Source organism: Corvus moneduloides, chromosome 11 (genome assembly GCF_009650955.1).
Source record: "Corvus moneduloides isolate bCorMon1 chromosome 11, bCorMon1.pri, whole genome shotgun sequence".
In the NCBI taxonomy this organism is placed as follows: domain Eukaryota; kingdom Metazoa; phylum Chordata; class Aves; order Passeriformes; family Corvidae; genus Corvus; species Corvus moneduloides.
In genome coordinates, this window is record NC_045486.1 from 15,257,790 (window position 1) to 15,279,199 (window position 21,410).

General features: G+C 53.7%; 1 protein-coding gene across 3 annotated transcripts in view; it reads left to right on the top strand.

Moving 5' to 3' along the window:
- The window catches only part of TEX264 (testis expressed 264, ER-phagy receptor), a 39,876-nt gene that overhangs the window by 10,524 nt on the left and 7,942 nt on the right, over positions 1-21,410 (top strand). The window lies entirely within an intron of this gene.

Below are 21,410 nucleotides of genomic sequence, written 5' to 3' on the forward strand. Positions count from 1 at the left end.
TGTTAATGAGAGCTGGGGGTCAGGCCTGCCAAGAGCAGGTCCCCCACAGGTCTCCCATCCCAGCAGGTGGGATGGCAAAAGCCATGAGGCATGAAAGGGGGACTCAGTGGCAGGGTTGAAATGCCTGCTCCCGTGGAGAGAGGGAATTAGAGGAAGTGGGGGGAGGATGACATGGCTGCCTAGTCCTAGAAAGAAGTTGTGGGAGAGCAGGAGATGGAGAGGGAGCTGAAGGAGGCCAAAGAGGGTTGCAAGGTGGGGAGGGAGGGCAGAGAAAGCTTTGGAGAGGCTGAAAAATAGAGAAGAGGAATGGGAGGAGAAGGGGACTGGAGGTGGGCGTGTAGGGCAAAGGAGCTGAGGGTTTGGGGTCCAGCTGAGGAAAGAGGACAGTGAGAGGTGGTGGGGAAGTCTGGGGCAGAGTTGAAAGAAGCCTTCCCATGGCTTCCCATGAGGTTAGCTTGGGGACATCTAGTCCTGAAGGTTGGTGGATGTGGATGAGATGTGTGGCTCCCTCTGGGCTTGCTGGTGCTGTGCAGAAGTTAACAGGAATGCTTGTGGCTCATGTTTCCCAAGCAGTGAGGGTGCAGTGGTGCTGGCTTTCAGCAGTCTTGACTTTGTGTTTCCCAGTCTGCTGCTGCTTTGGAGGGACAGGAAAAGTTAAAAACAAATTTTGAACAATAATTTACGAAGAGAATTCTTTTAATAATAATGAGTCTCCTTTCATTAAGGGTGGAAGGGAGGTGGGCTGGCATGGAGCAGGAGGTCTCATGTCCAGGCTGTCCTTGCAGCATACATCTTTGCCCCCCCGGCTCTTGTGAGCTCAGGAGCTGGCGTTTCCCTGAGACTCTGGGTGCAGGCATGGCTTTTGGGAGCTGTGGGGAAATGGCTGCAGCCATCCTTGGCAGGTAAGAGGACATCCTTCCCCAGGGATGGCAGGCTGGCAGTGACTTACTGTCTAGAATCACCTTATGAGGAGCCCAGGAGAGGCTGCTGGCTCATTACTCTGAACATGGGTTATTTAAGGCATAGGCTGGGGTTATTTAGTGTCCCTTAAAAGCATTTCTTCCCTAATAACCTCTGATGTTGCTTCTCCCTGCCTCCAGGCAGGTGTGCCCTGCTTTCCTGGGATGTGCATTCCTGGCCCACAACACAGCTGCCTGTCAGACCTGGCACTCCCAACTCCTGGGAGCAAAGGAGAAAGCTCTTCTCTGGCAGGGACCCTTTCTGACAGCTCTGGGAGTGGGTTATTCTCCTCCTGCCATTTCAAGGAGTGTTTCTTCTGGTTTAGGTATACTGGGCTTTCTGTGGTGGGCTGTGTGTCCCTGCATCTCTCTGCATCCTTTCTGGCATCTAATGGGCACTGCTGGGTGGGTGGGCTTAGACCTCCTGGCTGTTGATCTCCTCTGGCAGCTGGAGAGGTGGCTAATTGCATCCAAGGCAGAGCTGCCAGGTGTCTCCCACTGCAGCCCTGGAAGTGCCTCGTTCAACCTGTCCTCTTTCTGTGGGTTTTTTGGGTCAATTTTGTGCTCTCTTCATCCAAGGAGGATGTGGAAGTGGAGGGATGCCAGTAACATCCTGGCTGCCTTGCACCCTCCAGAGCACCAGCTGACTGACCTCAAGCTCTGACTCTGCCTAACTTGGAAAACTGGGGTTTTATGTCTTTAGATGGTCTTGTAAAGGTGTCCTTCAACTTCAGCAAAACTCCCAGTTTTTTTCCTCCCCCTGGGCTCTGTAATCACAAGTATCCCACTTCCATGGGCTTGTGAATCATCCCTTTGCAGTGCAGATCTCAGGCAGCAGTGGCTGAGTGATGCTAGGAGAGATTTGGGAGACTATCAGGTTGGCTCCTGCCTGACAGACGCTGTCATGTTCCTCCACACCTCAGCTCTCCATAAAAGGAGCTCCACAAGGTGCTAGAAAGACATGGCTTGTTCCTGTTTACAGCCAGGGAAATGTGTTATTCCTTGGGCCATTAGCTTGGAGCAGGCTTTGCTCCCTTGTCAGCTATGGCAGTTTAGGATGAGGTCACCTCTGGCCTCTCTCTTTGCTAAGCTAAATATACAAAGCTTGAAAAGTTGCCGTGTTTTCTAGTGCTTTCCATATTTTCTGGCCTTAATTTCTGGTTTCTTGTTTGGACCTGTTTTGTACTTAGAAAGTTCTGTGACTTGTCAGTAGCTCAAACAGATGCTTTATTTCAGCAATGGTCATACTGCTGTGGCACATGAATCTCTGGTGGAGATCTTGTCCCCTGCCACAGACCCCCAGTCCTGGGTTTGTTCTGAGCCAGCTAATAGCAACTTCAAACATGTGCCTCTGCCCTTTGATGGAGTTGTAGTTCCTCGATTAAAGATGGGAAATGATGCCAAGTCCTACGTCTTCTCTGAGCTTGATTGAATGGCACGAGTGCTGGTTTGTTTTATCAGTCAAGCCCGCCCTCCCCACAAAAATAAATCATATTTGCCAACAGGATCTGACAGCTGTAAACGAGTGGTTGGCATTAATTATGCTGATCTCCTTTGCTTCCTGGTGATCTGGCCCAGTTGCAGCCATCCGTATACTTTGCCTTGGCTGTCTTTGCCTGGCCAGTCTGTGCTTGTTCAAGTCAGCTATTTACCCACTGAATGTTGACAGGTACAGGCTGCTGTCTCTCCTGGGATGTTTTAGTATCTCCAGCTGGCCAGAGATCACCCTTTGACATGTGGACAGCTTGTCAGCAGGGACTTCAGCATGTTAGAATGGGCCTGTGAGCCATGTATTTTATCTTGTCATGGAAGAGCAAACATTTCACCCGCATGCTCTGCCCACGTCGTCTGACTTTGTCCCAAATTCAGTACAGAAATACTCAGTGAACACTCCTCCCTTCTCACTGGTGCTGCTGAGGTTTTCCCTGGCTGACCTGTCTGGGATGTGTGCCATCCTTCAGACTCTGCTCCCCTACCTAGTGTCCCAAACAGCTCTGTAACGTGGATGCCTTTCTGTCTGGGGGCAGCTGGGAGCCTAAGTGGTTCTTTATGGCAGCTGAGCCTCAGTGCCCTTGTGAGGCTGCACTCATCTTTCCCCTCTGGCTCTCCTGGCTATGCTGCTGAGCCTGCTGCCTTTGCTCAGATCTGTTGAAAATCCTTTTCTCCCAGCTGTTTTAAATGAAGGTCTGTGGAGCTGTGTTCCCATCCCAGGTGGTTTGTGTTTTAAAGGCCATCCTTTTGCTTTGCCGTGTTGGGAGGCTGGGTTTGGGGGTTGGGAGCAGATAAAACATTTGCAAAAATGGCTCAATTATTGGGATGTTTTTCCACTTAAATTCTTTCTCCTGGATGATTTAGTTTATTTATTTCAGGCTCTGTGCATGAAGCATTTTTAAATGCCAGCTTGTCGTGTGTGAGCAGCTCAGGCTTCAGTCTGCACGTGCGTGAGAGCTGATCACAGTGGCAGCTTCAGCCAATCAACTCCTGCCTGAATTTTCCTCCAGAGGTCTAGGAATTACTAACAGATGTCTAGTCCTGTGTTCCTGAGTCACAGCTTCATTTTTCCTTATGAACTCCTTTGCTCTCCTGCAAGCTCTGTGGACCAGAGGCTGAAGACTACTGCCTGAGGTGGAGCCTGTGCTGAGCCAGGGCCACTCAAAGCCATATGTCCATATCTCTAGAGAGAAGGAGGAGCAGGATACCTCTATCCAGAACATATCACCACTAACCTGGGACTTTGCTGCCCTCAGTGTCTCATCATGTGGGTCTGGCAAGACTCATCCAGTTTATGTTCTTCCTCTTTGCATCAATGGGTCACCCTGCAGAATATGCCAGTGTCTTTCTGCAGCCCTCAATCCTTCTCATGCCTTCTTCCCATGCCCCAGTGTGACTGTGGGAGGGTGCTGGGGATAGGGGTGGTGGCTCAGCTGCCTGGCTGGGTGGGATGACCTTCAGTTTAAGCCCATGTGCTCTTGGGTGTAGGTCTGTAGGGTTCCCAAGAAGACAGGAGGTTACCTGACACTGCTGGTAAGTGATCCTCACACATGAAATAATAACAGGGGGGAAAAAAATCCTAGAGAGTCATAGAGGATTTGATGTGTCCATCTTGTGTTGATGGCAAGGACGAGACCAGAGCTGATAGGTTGACAGGCCAATGGGCCTTGGGCTGTCAGGCGTTTGGAGTAAGGATACAGAGTCCAGGAAAAGTGTTTTGGGAGCCCTTGCATGGTCCCAAGCTGGGCTGTAGGCCATGTCACTTGTAGCTCGTGCACTGTTCATGGACCATTCCTGGTTGTCCACCAGCCTGGTTGATGTTGAGGACAAGCACCAGAGAACGCCCTTGGCTGGTGTGTGCTCTCTGCCAGGAGCCAGTGAAGCTCTGGATCTTGGGCTGGGCAGGAGGAGCAGGCGTGGGCACCGTGGTGCTCCAGCTCGAGCCTGTCCAAAAAGTGACATGCAGTGGCAGGAAGCAGAGAGGGACCCCGAGGTGTCCGTGCCTTTGCGGGCACGTTCATCTCTCGCTGACCTGCACTGACAGCTGGTTTTCAGTGGGCTCTCTGCAGCGAGGCCGCCCGCTCACTGCTGGTTGGCACCCCCCAGCTGGATGTCACATCACATCAGCTCGTGCATTCACTGCGACTCTTAGTTATTAAATATTTTTAGCGACAAAACCATCCAAAGATGTTTCAGTCCTGCAAGCGAGAATGACCTCGCCTTCAGTGTGGGGAGGGCAGGATGCCCACGATGTCAGGCTGGGAGCTGAGCCAGGTGGAAGGGAGTGTGGTGGGCAATGTCGTTCAGCGCCGTGGGGACCTTGGGAGCGGGGTGGGCTCGGTCAGCGGAACGGGTCCGTTTAACCTGTGTCTGCAGGGAACGCGCTCCTCCCGCGCAGCTGATGGAACATACGGGGAGCTCTGCGTCACGTCTCCTGCCACTCGCAGCAGGCATCCCCACTTCCCTGTTTCCCCAGAGGAATGTGGCAGCCCCAGGCCACTACTCCTCTGCTGTCAACTTCTCCCTGGTCCTTGCAGGTGGGCGGTGAATTCGCACTGCCCGTGCTTCGTGTTCAGTGCTGACAGGACTGACCTGTGCCAGGCACGCCAGTGTGCACCAGTCAGTGTGTGCTGGTTTCCCAGCCTGTGCTGGTGCCATTCCTGCAGTTCTGCTGCCTTGTGCCTGCACACACCTTTCCTCTTGCAAGCAAACTGTGCAGCTTCTGTTTTGGCTCTGCTATTCAGCTATTGCACAGGGGCAAGTGTAAAACTGCAGCTCTGACAGCATTGCTGCTTTGAGCAGGAAAGGTTTGCTGACCAACTTTGAGCTTTGGTAGTTAAAAGGCTCCTTCCCTGCCTCTGCAGCTTGTAGCATGTGTGAAATTACCCGGGTTTTCCTCAACTTCTTGTTGACTCTGTGCAAGAGTCTGTCCCAGCAGCAGGCAGGAGAGTCCTGGTTCCAGGGAAGCAGCTGCTGTGGGATGCAGGCTCCTGCCACTTGGCCTCCCAGTTCTAACTGATTACAAAATGGGAACAGGCCAGGTTGGAAGGGACCTGGAAAGAGAGTCTGGTACAACCATTCATGGGAAAGGGAGCGTGGTTATCTAGCACCCAATTACATCTTGAAAGCCTGTGGTGATGGGGCTTCCATCACATCCCTGGCGAGGCTGCTCCATCTGGCAGCTCAGCCCCAGGTCTCTGCCTCAATGGGTGCTTTCCTGTGACATCCAGCATTTTGATCCTATTGCCATCCCAGCTCCTTTTTCAGGAGCGTTTCCAAAGGCAGCTCCTGGAAGAAGAGTGAACTTCAAGTGCCTGCCCTCCTATGCATGCCAAACTGTGTGGGCATCCCTGATGGCCCAACAACCAAAAGCCTGGACCAGTGTTGGTTGTCAATCAGTGGTCCTGGTTGGGGGCATTTTCGTCCCAGGAGGGAGTAGGAAGCCACCTCACCCTCCTGAGCTGCTGCTTTGGAAAGCTGGGAGAGCAGCCTTGTAATGACTTGCTCACCCTTGCAAAATTATCACAGAGATGAATCTTCTCAGACAAAAGATTTGCTTCCCCCTCTCCTTTGCAGTGAGGATTAATGATCACGGGAGAAGCCGGGGATATTTCATATGGGTGTCCAAGGAAGAGAAAGAACTGAAATGGTTTGCCTTGGGCAAGGGGGGAGAGTAAAATACTACAGTACTTTTCTGTCAGATCTCTTTATCGATTTGATCTATTCATATGCTCTCCCCAGATGTATTTATAGAGAATCCCAGAGGATGCAGTCAGTTCAAAAGGTTTTCTTTGTCAGGCATTGGAGACGTGTCCAGCTCTTTCCAGCAGCGACAGTGTCCTGAACCTTGGGGTCTTCCCTTCTTGACAGCTAGTCAATTAACTCAAGGATGAGATTGATCTGCCTCTCTGTAATTATTTAGCTGGGTCTTAATGAGTTTTGTCTGGACAGGTTCTTCCCCATAGCCCTCTGAGCCAGACCTTGCCAGCTGTGCCAGGCTTAAGAAACAGCAAAATTAACCCAATCAAATGCGGAACAGCTTCACAGAAATATTGCTCTTTTCCAACAAATGCTGTTGGCCCAGTTTCCCTGGCTGTGAAGCTCCCACTTTGAAACCTGTGGAGCAGGCAGATAATACATTTGAAAGCAGCGGCATTTTTACCTCCAGAAAAGGGACCATTGTGCTGTGACTAACTTGCACTTTCTCGATTCTAGTTATGTATAAAATGGTAGGAAAGGCCCTGCTTTGAGGAGGGCAGGAGAGTGAAAACATTTCTCTTCTGCACCGAGTCAAAATATGGATGGATGAATCACGAAGTTGGGTGGTGATCGGATCACAGGGACGAAAGAACATCAGTTCTTGCTCCTCCTCATGCCTAGAGCGTGTGTGCCATAGGCAAGGCACAGCTTTGGGGCTGCACCGGTGGCTGGGGCACCAGTGAGGTGGCTGAGCCCAGCTGTTTGCTCTGAAGGAAAGGGTCACACTGAAAGTCCCTTGGGGTCTCTTTGTTTGACAGGGAGATACACACACACACAAACCCGTGTCATCTCTGCCCGCCTGCAGCAGCTGCTGCCCTGTGGATGCTGTTGGAGTTGATGCTGCTGTGTGCTGGTGGCCCTGGGCAGAGGCAGCAGGCTGGAGGCGTCCAGAGCCTCATGACCATGACAGGTGTGGAGGTCTGTGGAGCTGCTCACATCTTGGGGAGGCTTTCATGAGCTCAGCTTTGCTTTTCCTCTCTTTGTGCTGTTGCCTGGTGGCTGTTGCTCCGCCTGGACCTGTAGGGGGACTCACAACCTTTGGGGAGTGGGTGCAGGGTATGGAGAGGTGCAGTGGTTCAGTTCAGACCTACATACAGCCAGTACATCCCATCCTGCTTTGAGGAGCAAACACCCACTGGCTGTTTCTTGTCAGGACAACTTGTGTTGTCCCAACAGGCTGCCAAATCCTGGCCTTCTGAACTCGTCTGGATTTGCCAGGACTGGGTTAATCTTCATGGTATCCAGCTGCCTCAGCTGTTGCAGGGCTCCAGAGCAGCTTGCAAACTGGTCTATGAGCTCCTTGAAAGAGGAAGGTTGAGCTATGCTTAATTATTGGCTTGCAGTCTTTTGCGGGGGTGCCTGTGAACCCTCAGCTCCAGGAGTCCTTTTGTGCCTTTTTTTTTCCCAGCATGTGGCAGCTTATTCCAGCCTGTGCTTCAGCCATACCGGGGAAAATCAGAGCCTGTAACACAAATGTTGGCAGTTTGTAACTCCACCACTCACCCCTGAAGCTGGAAGGGGTTGCTCCAGACTAGAACTGCCCTGAGGCAGCTGATAGAGGTCTGCAGCATGGCAGGGATGTCCAAGCTTCCTGTACTGCTTCCCCTGCTCCATCCCTAGTGAGTGACAGATCATGGCAGTTCTCTTCACCTTCGTGTCCAGTGTGCTGAGTGGGTCATCTGGCACCTCTCCAATTGCATGGCAGCAAGGACAGGTGTTTGTTCCCCTGCTGTCAGACCACAGTGGACAGAGGGGGCCAAGCTCCCTGGGGAGCACGAGCCAGTGCTTGTCCTCTGTCACCCTTGAGCTGATTTCTCTCAGGATTTAGTGCAATGCAGTGTTGGTAAGAGATGGAAGGTACCCATTACCCTCAAGAGTAGATCAGCAGCTGATGGACCAGTGCCTTTAGTCCAACCCCAGCCCACCCAACATTCACCTTTCGTGGGCTCCTCAATGCTGTGGTGAGTGTGAGGAGGCAGAGGCTCATGCCTGGCTTGAGCAGATGCATTTCTGCTGGATTTGTTGTAGATAAGCTCTCCCTTAGGTAGGATGCCTTTGCCCTGCCAGGTCTGCTAGGCTGGGTCTGCAGTCCTAAAAGGATGTGCTTCCAGCATGGAGGAGAGGAACAAACCTTCCTAAGAGGGGAGATGATGATGGGAGGTCACCTCTCCTGGGTACCAGAGAGAAACTAGGAATGATTTGGAGCTGAGTCTCCATACAGCTTTTGGGACAGAATCGGCCTCCTCTGGCCCTGGGATGGCAAAAGAGAGACACTGGAGCCACAAAATGGAGTCACTGGTGAGGCTTGGGGTATGCTTGTCTTCCAGGCCACTGACATCTGAATTTTGCACATGTGTGTTTTGCATGGCTGCTTCCTCCTAAAGCTCAGTGAGGCTCTGCTGATCTGAGGCTGAGCTCCAAATTAAATGACACCAAACAGTGAGGCTTTACATTTCAAAGGCTCAGAGCAGAAGGATGCCTGGGACTTTCTGTCACTGTGGAGTAATTGGGATGATTTTTTTTTTTTGGCGGCTTGTACAATGACCACCAGGTGCTCACTCACAGACAGATGGTTTTACCTGCATCTTCTGCTAATGTGAGGAATTATAACAACCCCGAAGGGATGAAGAGGGGTGGCAGAGCTGAGTACAGTGGGGAGAGCAAGTTAGTAACTGCTCTGCATTCCTGGCTCTGGCTGCTTATCACAGTGATAACTTGTGGATGGGCACATTTGCATCACAGGACCCCCAGAAATTTCTGCTTCTGTTCCCCCATTCCACACACCACCAACCAGAAAAATCTCCTGGTACATTTAAAGTTGCTACAGTGTCTCTTTCCCTTCACGGCTCTGTGAGATGGACTCTAAGGCAAAGGTGCTGCTTGAAGGTCAAAGATGGAACTCTAAGACAGCTGGGAGAATGGTTGGTCTGGGAGCCCCAGTCCCAGCACGGCACTGGGGGCTATTGCCTTTCAAAGGGAACCTGAAGGGGTGTCATGGCCCTGGGGGATGAAGAGAATGTGCCATAGCTGATGACAGAGTGGCCCTCTCTGCAGCTGCCTGTTGGCTTCATGCATTTGCTGATGGGCTCTGTTCCCACTCCATAAGGTTGTAAGGCACTCTGGAAAGGCTGCAGGGACAGAAACCATGGCCTCATTCCCATTGTGGACACCTGCATTTTTTCCCTGCTACTGGATGGCCGGTTACTCTCATTTACTCTGGGGTTTATTTCTGCCTGGAGCTGATGGCAGGTCCTTGACATGCAGGAAGGTAGATATCTATCATCTGCTGGGGCCAGCTGCTCTGCTCTTCACGCTGTGTGGATTCACAGCTTGGGGTAAGGTCCTCCCAGCGATTCAGTAACCAGACCGTGAATTGGCAAAAGCTTATCAAGAGGTCAGTGTGGAGAAAGACTTGCTCAGGAACTTCTCTGCCGAGCAGTTCAGGAATGAGCAAAGCAGAAGTGGCTTCAGGGGCTGCCAGATGTTGTGGACTCACAGCGGAGGAGCACAGCCGTCGACTCCTCTCTGTTCCTGCATCTTCCTCCTCCTCTCTCACACGCACCTCTAGGTGCCAAGTTCAAAGTTCATTTGTTCTGCCCAGGTCCTGCCACCCCAAGAAGCCACTGCCTTCATCTCCCACCTGTTCCCCTGCAAAGCCGTGTCTCCTGGTGGGACCTACTTTGGGACCCATAGCATTGGCACAGCTCTGGCTTTCTGCTGTGTCCTGGGGCAGAGGACCAGTGTCCAAATTCCTCCCCTCTTGCTATCCAAGACCCAGCAGCCTTTCTGGGACAGCGCTGCAGCAGGCAGAGTACACTTCCTGCCCGTGGCAAGCTGTGGCAGCTTGGGGAAGGGCAGATGGGGGCAGAGGTGTAGATACGCTCCCCGAAAGCCCTCCCCATCCTCCAGGTACCCAGAGTCTGAGGGGGACATCAGCACTGGGAGGAGGAGGGATGACCTCCAGGTCTCAGGGCACTAATGAGGATCTGGGGCAGCTCTGGTGGCTGCAGCTTTGGCTGATGTGCTGAGGTCAATGGTGTTGCACAGAGCTGTGTATGGTTTGGGGTGCCTGGGAGAGCAGAGCAGTGGTGCAGATGGGGAGTTGGCTTCCCAGGAGGGAAAGATCTGGAAAGCTGAATGGTGTGATGCATCTCTGGAGCATTACCGGCTCATGGAGCACATCTGGGAACATATGGGATCCTTGTGGAAGGGCAGAGTCAGGCTGGGTCTGTCCTTGCCTAACTGCTTTGATTTCTCCTCTTGATTGATCTGCACAGTCAAACTCACGATCCTTTGTTGGCAGAGGAGCATTTGCCAGACTGCAAAGGTCGCTGAAAGCAGCTGCTCCCCTCCCCTGCTGCCTCGGTTGCCGGCAGAAGAGCCCGGCTTTGGAGGCACTCGGCTTGTGTCCCTGCTGGCAGCGCCAGCCACTGGCTCCCCGCACGCCCGGCACACTCAGCAGGCGCTCTGCTCTCCAGACCAAGGTAATGAGCCACCTGGGACCTGTGCCGGGCCCCTGGTGGGCCGGGGAGGAGGAGAAGTGGGAGCTGCAGAGGAAAGGCAGCCTGGCCTCGCCTCGCCGTGCCCGCCCGCAGCAGGGCCGATGGAGAGGTGCGGGCACGTGCGGCCGCTGAAGTGGCGAGTCGCGGCTCGGGGACACCTGGAGCTGGCCCTGACGGATCTGCCCAGTGCCTCCCTTCGCCTCCCTTAGCCCCTGCTCGCCTCCCCTGCGTTCCCAGCTCCTCCCGCATTGCAGGCAGCCCGCCCGGCTGTGCCTTTGCTGTGTGCCCGCCAGCGCTGTTTGTGTGCGCTGGGATTTCCTCGGGCGAGTCGTTACCGCCGGCGGCTGCGGTGGCTGCGGGCTCCAGGGGCTTCATTAGCCGAGCTCACCGGGGGGTATTGTCATCCCGCAGGGTGAGGTTGGCTCTTTGCCCTTTGTCAGTTTTTTGGGGAAGAGAGATGCAAGCTCTTGGATGTCGGGGTTTGAAGCTGGCTTTCTGGAGGCCCGTGGGGAAATGCCTCTTGTTCTTTTATAAACATTCAGGAAGGAACTTGTCCCGGACCCTGGCTTGCTTTTAAAACATGGGGATATCTGTCCCTGGGGCAAGGGAAGAAGGAGCAGGAGGAGCAGTGAGCAAAGGTGACCAGTGGCTCAGGGGTGTCTGTCCTACAGCAGAGAGCCTGGTTGGGATCCCTGTCACCCAAGTCAAGCCTGAGCTCAGGGTTTCCCTGAGCAGGAGCTCAAGCAATCTTTCTCCACTGTTGGCTGCACTTAGCTGATAGCTTGAAAGATCCTCCTGTCCTGGAAACTTGCTTTCTGACATCAGATTTGCCAACGTGTTTTATTTGAGATGTGCTTATGGATGTCGTGATCATCTTCCCTATTCCTCCTCAGCAAACCAGGCTGAAACCCACTTGATCTTCCTCTTTGGATCTTCCTTGCCTTCCAAATGAGGCCAATAAGCCTGACAGTAAGTCCCTGTGGGTGGGAAGGGAAGGACTATTTTGTCTGGGAATCAGGCGGTTGCATCGCGGCTTTGCCCTGGGCTGCTGGTGGCTTTATCTGTGCAAGTTCAGCAAGGTTAGGTTCTTCAGCTTCCCTTTTTGGCTTTCTCAGCTGTGAAGGGATGGTGTGAGGCTGAGCTTAGCTCATCGTGAAATATATTCCATGAAGCCTGGGAACTGGGGGCGTTGCAGAAAGACAAGGTTGTTCAAGGAGGTAGGAAGGGACGGGGAGGGTATTTATTCCACTCCTCCATTTTCCTCCTGGGGCCATTAATGTGACACATGTCCTGAGTTTGTCCTGGTGACTGACAGGCTGTGGAAGAACAACTAGAGATGCCTGCAATCCATAGAGCAAAAGGAAAGGGTTGAGGTTTGGAAGGGGCAGTTCAGACCTTGGCTCAGGAGACTGAGAGCCCCCATGTACTGTGGGCACCAGGCACTGCTGCTCCTGCTCCATTTCTGTTGCTTTGACTTCTCTGCAAGAGGATTTCATGACAGGACTCATTGTGGGTGAGGACATATGTGAGAAGGCTGTGAACCACAAGCTTACAGCTTGTCTGGACGTTCCTGTTGCAGAAGGGCAAGTACTCAAGTGAATGGTGGCCCAAGAGAAAAAGCCATCAAGGTGGGTTGGGAATGTCCACCTGGATGAGGAGATCTCCAAGTTATCCATGGAAGATCTGTCACCACAAGTCTTGTGGCAGGGCAGAGCAGGTCACTCTAGGTTAGGACTTACTCTCCCTGTGAGCAACATGACAAAGACACAAGTTTTAAAGAGGCTCTTTTTACCTGTGTGGTGTCCCATGTAGGGTGGGAGGCTGCAGTGCAGTGGGCTGCCTCACTGAGGCAAGACAACAGGAGATGCTCTTGGATGATGATCCCTTTCCTGAAAGGCCCTGCCTTGACAGGAGACAGAGAAATTGCCACAGCTGCTGCTCCTGGCAGCCTTGCCAAGGCAACAGAGCAGGCAAAGCGATTTAGCATTGTTCCAGTCATCCGTGATGGCAGAGATCATTGCATCAACCCCTTCAGCATTGTGATTAATGCTGAAGAAGCAGCCTGTGAGGGCTGGGAGGAGAGCGTTGGTCCCTGGAGATCTGCTCTCTGCAGCAGAGGCAGCCCTCTCCAGCTGTGGTCCTCCTCTGCCACAGTCTCGTCTGCCTCCTTTCGTGTGCAGCTGTTGACCTGTGTGCTCCCACTGTGTGGAGTTCCTATGAACTGGGACAGGAACCCAAGACTGATTCCTCAGGAGAGGAGAGATTATGTGGATTTACACAGATTTCTTGTTTTATGATGCAAATCCGGTGTTTGAGCTTTCAGAATGGTTAAAACCAAAGTCCCCTTCAGGGAACTCATGTGTGGTTGTGATGGGGAAGGAGGAGAAGAAAATGGGATGTGGTGGGGTCGGGTAGGAGGCAGAGTATGAGAACATATAGTGGAGCTCTGGGAAGCTGGTGAGTACCATCTCCCCAGCTGGCTTTGCTTATCCATGGTGGATACAGGAGCAAGGCAGAACTTGGGAGTGGAAAGCACTGAGTCTTTAGGAAAATTAATCTTTTTTAATGCAAAAGTTTCCTTTACTTCTGAAACTCTCTGTTCCAGGACTAATTACTGCCAAATAACTGTAACACCAGGGGGGACCCAAGCCCCATGAATTGTGTTTGTTTGCACCATCTGCTCTTTATTCTGCAGGTGACATTCCCGTAGTTGGGGGCAGTATGATACATCCCTGGAAGCACATGGACTAATGTACCTGAGCATGTCTAGGCTGGCAGTTTTGTCAGGCTTGTCCTACCCCCATGCTGGGGGCTCTGACTGCCCCCCGCAGCTCCTTTCTGAAAGGTTTTATCTCGCTGGGACTTGCTACCTGGTTCGTATCTGAAGCTGATGGATGCTCCTTTGTGTGCTGGAGGATTTCTCTTGCAGCTCAAGTGGGTGCTGAAAGAGGAGAAAGTCCAAGAGTGTGTCAGGGCCTGCAGCGAGGAAGGGCTGGAGCTTATTCCCTTTTGCTGGAGGACAGGGTGGAATCTCCATCCCAGGGAGGAGAAAAGTGTTCATGACTCTGACAGCAGCTGCCAGCCATGACGTGGGAGCCTGTGCCTGGTCCCTGCCAGCTCTCTCAGGGCGCTGGGATCTCCTGAACCCACCAACACCCCCGGGCTCATTCCTTTACCTCGCAGTTTGTCCGTGCCTGGCAGCTGCCACTCCGCAGCTCCTGCCCCGGAGGAGCCATGGGAGCAGCTGGGTGATTCGGCCCGGGAAGCGCGGGCGGGCAAGGTGTAAATTGCATGGCGGGCTGCCTTCGCTGAGGTGAAAATGAAAAACTCTCCCACCTATCAAGCCCGGTGTTTCACGGCTCCCACGGTCCAAACGCACTCCCACTCCCTCTCACTGCTGCGGAGAGGATCTCGGGGGTGGTTTTCTCCTGTCTGTCCTGAAGCCATGGCACTGCCACGTCAGCAGGGCGGTGTGTCCTGGTTGCAGGCAGCACGGGGGCCTGCCGTGGGAAGGGGAAGTGAGCCGAGGGCAGGCAGGGATGCTGATGACGTTGGAGGTGCTAATTGCCAGGCTCAGTATTCTGCTACCTGGAGGATTTGTTATCCTTTGGCGAGACTTTGCTTTCCGCTGCCGTAGTGCTGGTGGTGCCACTCGTTTTTCCCACTGGCTGATGGAAACAGCCTTTTCTTGATTGCAATAATATCACCTTCTGTTTCTGAAACACCTCGCACCCCAGAGGATTTGAAAGTAAAGTGCACGTGCGTGGGAGCAGTCTTACCACCTCTGAAATGTGAGTTTCTCCAGCCTGGGAAGCAGCAGCTGTTCCACAGCCCTTGGCAGCCCAGTGCTGGTGGCTGTGTGCTGGAGCTGGCTCCGGGTGCTGTCGCCCTGGAAGGCTGGGCCTGCCCGGCTCCATGTGCACCCTGCTGGAGCTGCAAGCTGAGATGTTGGGCTTTCCTTGATGCTTGAGGTATTACTGGTGTAAAGCATGTCTGCCTGCCTCTCCCTCCAGCAATCTGTCTTCCCTTCTGCCCAGCTGTCTCTTGGGCAGATGGCTCTTCCCCAGCCTCTGGCTGACTTCTGCCCCTCATTGGGCAGCCCTGGGCACCCAGGCTTCATCCCTGTCTCCCATTGTTAGGCTGTGGCTTAGCAGGGAGGACCAGAATCAGGGCTCGGTTTGGAGGGGGCCTTTAAAGGCCATGCAGTCCAGCCCCCCTGCTGTGGGCAGGGACATCTTTCACTAGAGCAGGGTGCTTAAAGCCCCATCCAGCCTGACCTTGAACACCTGGCTATGTCCAGTGATGAGACATCCAGAGCTTCTCTGGGCGGCGTGTTCCAGTGCCTAACGACCTTCAGGACAAGGTATTTTTTCCATATGTCCAATCTAACCTTCTGGCTTTTGCTTTAAAACCACTGTCCCTTGCCCTGTCACTACAAGCCCTGGTAAAGTCTCCATCTCTTATAAGCACACTTTAGGGCTCCTCAAAGCCTTCTCCTCTCCAGGCTGGATAACCCTAACTTTCTCAGCCTGTCTCCGTAGCAGAGTTGTTCCAGCCCTTGGACTGTTTCTGTGGTCTCTGGATCTACTCTGACATGTCCATGACTGTCTCATGCTGGGGACTCCACAGCTGGAGGCAATATATCAGGTGGGGTCTTACAAGAGCAGAGCTGAGGGGCAACATTGCCCTCAGGCTGCTGTCCACGCCACTTCTAGTGCAGCCCAGGAGATGCTTGGCCCTGGGAGGAAGGGCTGCCTCTTTTTTTTTTGCTTTTATCAGCTCAGATGGGTGATTTGAAGTGGTGTTTAACCTGAAGCTGCTGTCTGAGCAAAGAGGAATGGAAACAAGGACATTCCCAGTCTGAGCCGGGGACAGAGGGGTGGCCCAGCAAGGAGTCTGTCTCGTGGCTGAACTGGGAGAATGCCGAAGGGCGCTGGGTGCTGTGCAAACTGAATTGCAAAGCCTCTGAGGACTACCTAGCGCCCGTGTTCTAAGATAAGTGGGGATGACACACCGAGCGTGGAGTGTGTGAGGAAGCGAGGAGGATGTAGCACACAGCATGCTCCCCCCAGTCCTAGCTGGTGGCTCAGTTTCAGCTTTTAATTTTAGCAACCGATTTAGGGCCGTTCAGCTCCCCGCAGTTTTGTTGTTCCTTTAAAATCCCTGGGACTGAAGCGTCCAACCCCATCATTGAGAGATGGAGAGGACGGATGCCTCCAGCTGGAAGGAAGATGTGGGGGAGTTGTGTTGTCTGAGCAGGCAGGAGTTGCTGGCATGTGAGGACAGGGCTGGTGGGTCGCCCGGAGGTCTTCCCGCACTGTGCCAGGTGCCAGCTGACTTGCTGGCACTACCCAGAGCAGCCCCAGGCTCTTGGCAGTGAGGCTGTGGTGATGCCCTGGCTGGCTGGGGGGATGCTGGTGAGCCCCCCCAGAGGCAGCAATCCCCAGTGATGGTCACAAGTCCCCTCTGCGTTCGCACCCTCCATCTATTCCTTCTTCAGGTGTGGCAGCGTAATAAATGGAAGGGACTGACCCCAACTGCCTATGGAAAAACTCCTCATGTGGTTGGCGTTGGTCCAGCGTCACAGCAGGATGTGGATGGAGCCAGCTCCATGTGCCTGACACCCTTTGGCATCCCTGCGATGGCAGCAGCACATCCTGTCACAGTAAGAGCAGAGGTGAGCGGCAGCTGCAGGCACATTGTGCCAAACTGATGTCGAGACAATCCCTGTTAACAACCCACAGCTTCTCCTTGAGTCTGGGCCCTGCTGGCCAGACTTGGGCCACATGTCCATTGGCCCCTCTGGGAAGTTGTTCTCTCAATTGGCACTGTGCAGAGAGCAGTCGATGCTTAGGCTGGACCCTGCACTGTTGGCTTTCCCAGTGGCTCCAGCCTGTCCCAGCTTTTTGGCTGTGCCCACAGGCAGATCCCTGGAGGGTTCATCCCTGGCTGGTGGCGGAGAGGGCAACTCAGGGCTGCCTGATTCCCCTAAGGGAGAAGAGGGTTTGCATCTATTGGGTGACCAGTTGCTTGCTCCCTGTGACTTTTCCAGGGCTGGATGGGATTTACAGGCACGTTTTTCACGTGTTGCAGGCAGATGGTGTGCTGGTAGGGATGGGCACAAGCAATGGCTCTGTTCCTATGGCACACGGGTGGCTGGAGTACAAAGTGGACATCTCTGCAGTGGAGCCAGGAGCTGCTGGGCAGCATGAACAGCTCAGCTTCCAGCTCTGCTCCAGCAGGAAGCTTGGTGGTGGCATGAAAAACCTCTGCCTAGCTGCTCCTACAGTGTCAGTCCTGAAGTAGGGACTCAGCGGGCTGGTGTGGCTTAACCATCACCTTGTCAGCCATACCAGGAGGTCCCAGTAAGGAGTCAAGGGTGACAGGGAGCTTGTGGGGTGAAGTGGGGTGAGGACAGCAGCTGCCTCCGCACTGCCTTCCTGGCGACCCTAGAAGTGTTCTGGGTTCAGCTGGAGCCTGATTGCCAGCATGCCCGTGCATGGTGAGGATCCAGAGAGCATCCACAAGGCTCATTTGTGGTCTCCTAACAAGGTGAATTCTTGCAGCAGTGGGAGATGAAGCAGATCCACTTGGTGACATTTGAATTCCTGAGCAGATGAACCTGACAGAGTGACAAAGCCAGTCCCTGCAGCATCCCAGCTCACCTTCTGCTTCCCAGCAGGTGCTGAGGGCCATGGTGAGGGACATGAGCCCCCTGCCACCTCCTTCTGCCTTTGCACAATTCTGCTGGGATTTTAATGACTGCAGGTCATGTCTCAGACACTTTGTCATGTCCTCTGTAGCCCTGGGACTGCTCTTGTGCTCACTCAGGAAAGTGGGGGCATCTTCCTCCTGGGAGGCTGTGCCCAAGCCATATCATGGACAGACATTGTGACCTTACGGACAAGTAGGGAGAGGGGAATTTGTGCTGACAAGTAGGTGGCATCTCCTGCTGCTGGGGAAGGTCTCCCAAAATGCTGGTTGTTGCATAATCCTGTTGTCCTTTCTGATGCACAAGGCTAGGGGATGCTCCATTCCTCTCTAGGATGAGAGCAACCTGGAGGAAATCCTGCAGTCACTACGTGGTGGTAGGGGATTTGGAACCCGAGGTTAAAGACTGGGCGAGGTGCTGTTCCATCTGGGAAAGAGGAGTGCAAGAGTCTTCCCTTACATAATGCCTTGCTCCCGAGAAGGTGGTGAGAAGCAGCCCACCACGTTCCTCAGATGGGCTGAGAAGGAGTTGGCTTCATGGGAAGCAGTGGGTCTAATGTAGCAGGAGTATGCTGGAGCTGCTGTTCCTGTCGGGACTGAACTTGGGGACTCTGGATGCATTTGTGTGTCTCGATGGGCTGTGTGGATTATGTGCAATGAATCCTCTGTTTCAGGTGCCCAGAGGAGGCTCCTGGATAGAAATCAGCCCTGCACGCTGCGCTGCTGCCCCCATGTTTGCTGGCCATAGGAAGGGAGAGCTCCTGGCGGAGGCTGAGGAGGGAGGTGGCACTGCACGACCTTGCAAAGGGACGAGTCCCCTTCCCTGCCCCACTTACTGGTCCTGTTGTCACAGCCAGCAGCCTGACACTGACAGTGTCCCACTGTTCACCTCTCGCTGAGCTCCTCCGCCTGTGTGAGACTGCATTGGATTTGACTGGAGGGCTCTGCCTTGCACACTCCACGTTCCCCTTGCTGCTCCATCTGTTGGCTTGGCGGCACAGCCAGCCAGGGGCTCCCTCCTCAGTGGCAGTGCAGCACTGCCTGTTGAGCCTCTCTGTTGTTTTGCCATGTTGTTGAGCCTTTGCTTATTTGCTCTCTTGCCACGCCTTTGCCTTTGGACTCCGCTCTCCAGTCTCTCTGGGTTGTTTCTTTTCATTGCAGTGTTCCTCTCCACTGGGATAATCCCAAATTCACTGTGTCACCAGCCTCTTGGTTGCTTTTTGCTGCACTATTCTTGCCTGGCCTCTGCTTGCTTCCTAATCTGCTTTGGTATGATCACAGTGCTGATCTCCCACCCCCTTTGGATGATCCCCTTATCCATTTCTGTTGTCATGGCTCCCCACCTCATTGCCTCTGCCCATTTCTCAAGCTTTATGCAGCCTCATCCCTTTGTCCCAGGCTGGATGGGACAGCATTCCCAGCTGCAACCTCCTTGCTCCTTCTTGGGGATATTGTCCTGTCCTGAGCCCACCTGCCAGTGCTGAGCTCTGCAGCAGCCCTGCCAGAGGCTGGGTGTCTCTGGGAAGAAGCGCAGAAGCAGAGGCCAGCTCACAAGCCTGGCTTCCAGCTTAATTTGTATAGACATAAATTAGCACCCCCAGGTTCTGGTTTCCCTCCATTTCATCTTGGGAAAAACCCTGGATGAATTGAGAAGAAATCAAGTACTGTAGCTGTCCCTAATGAGGGTATTGACAGTGAGTGTCCAGCTACTTCAGCGTGGTCCCACCGACCTGGTCCCCAGCCATGGGCTTTGGCTGCTGGACACCTAGGCACTTCTGGCTTCAGGGACACAGAGCTGCTTCCCACCCTGGCAGGGTGGAACATCCTTGTCTCTCTTACAGGATAATCTTGACTGTGAAGTAGCATTTGGCTCAAGAGCCAGTCCTGCTCTTCACTCAGGTGTGCATTTTTATTCCTTAAAAAGACAAGATTCCCACATTTTGTATGGGTGAAGGGGGTATTGTTTGTGTTTTGGGGATGTCACTACTATGTCTGTGTAATTGGAAATTGTAGCAGCCTAGAGTAGATTGTAGGGAGAGGGCACGTCCCAGATCCACTCTTTTGGAACCTCAGGATGGGCTTGGGATGTCTTGGAGACCAGACTGGAGCCCTGAGGATTTAGGACCTCACAGGAAGTTAATGAAGGTCTCTTTGCTCTAAGATCCTTTGAGTTGTCCTTGTCTGCATGAAGTGATGGAGGGCCAGCTGGATTTATCCAAAAAAACCCTGCAAATCCTGGAGATACCCATCTCTGCTGTGTGTTGCAGTAACCTAAAATAACGAGCCGAGCTGGAGGTTGGCGGATGGGCTGGTGGTTGGTAGAGCAAGGGGCAGAGCGGTGGGGCGGGCTCTTGTCTGCGTTGTTGCTGAAAAAGCAGGAGTGATATGAGCCGCCTCTGCTCTGCTGCTAAAAACAACCCAGCTTGTTTTTATTTAATACAGTTTTGATCTGCAGGCCTCAGTGTTTCACCTGCCTGCGAGTGGGAACTCCAAACTCCAAGCGCCTCGGAAGCCCGCCTGCGTCCCTGCGTGTCCCTGCAGCACTGGGATAGGGAATGTGGTTCCTCCTCGGCTGGAGGAGGGACTGCTGAAAGCCAGGCTGGAAGGAATTGGGATGGGATAGGTGAAGCTTCTGCTGGGGTCATGTCTCTGCAAACTGGGCCTCTGCATTGCCAGATGCTGCAAGTTTTCCCGGGAAAATGGACCCAAAAACTGCTCATGTGGGATTTCTGCCTGTATTTCTTGTGCAGCATCCTGGCAGCATGGAGGTGGCTCTCCAGGTGGTCCAACTGCCAGGGGAGAGGGTCACTGTTGGCTCACGTCTGTTGTGGATCCTGCCTGGTGCAAGCATTTGTCTGGGAAATAAATGATTCTTAAATCACGTTAGTCCATCTCCAGGGCAGAAGGGGGTCAGGCTTTTGTAAGGTCATGATTGATGTGTCCTTAGAGCTTATTCTTGGTGTGGGCCAGCTCTGGCTACAGAGAGCCCCAGAAGGATGGGGACCCTGCTGGAGAATGTGCAAACAAGCCACAACAGCAGGCCATGACAGAGGAGAATAGCTGAGGCAGGGAGGAAGATCACTGGGTTAGGGAAGAAGAAGAGGATAATCAGGGCGAGAAGGAGGAAGAGAATAGCTGGGGCAGGGAGGAGGAGGAGGAGGAGAAGAAGGAGGAGGAAGAGAAGAAGGAGGAAGATAATCAAGGTGGTTGCAGGGTTAAATAAAAGCTGTCAGTGATTTGCAAAGGGGAAGGAAAGAAAAAGAAAACCCGCTGAAGAGACACTCTCCTTTCTCACCCGGCTTGTAATCAGCCGCCCCCTCTGCCAACGAGCAGCTGGCGGGCGGGCGGGTGAGGAGGGGGTGGCAAGAGGGGTCCAGCTGCTCCTCGGCCCGGCCTCGGCACCCCGAGAGTCCCCACAGCCCCGGCTCAGCGTGGGCTGCACGGCCCGGGGAACATGCCCCTGTCCTGGGTCCCTGACAGGCTGGGGGTCTGAGGTCTTGAAGAGCACTGCCAGGGGGAGGTGGGGTGAGGAAAAGGAGGAGTGGGACTTGTCTGAAATGCCAGGGATGCATCTCCCACTCCCCCTGCCCTCATGTTCTGAAAGGAGCTGCTTGAGCTGTCGGCTCTGGATTATATTAATTATCAGAGAAGTGCTACGCCTGCTCGTGGGGCCGTGCTGCTCGTGGGGCTGTGCTGCCGGGAGGAACCAGAGATCTGGCAGGTCTGTGTGAAGCAGCTGCCTGGGTCCCCAAAGCCCCTCGCTCCAGCCCAAAATGAGCACATCAAAACCAAGGCTGAGCTGGGGGGGTATTCAGCATCTCCTCCTGGAGCCAACTGGCTGCTTACCCCCAGGGCCAAACCTGCCTGCCCTGGAATGTGGGGCTGGTGTGGCAGGGAAATCAGCGCAGTGATTTTTGGGACCCTCTGCTCCTCACTAGGCCTCCATGCCTGTGGGCAAAGAGGGCCAGTCTGACCTGGCCAGGTGAGA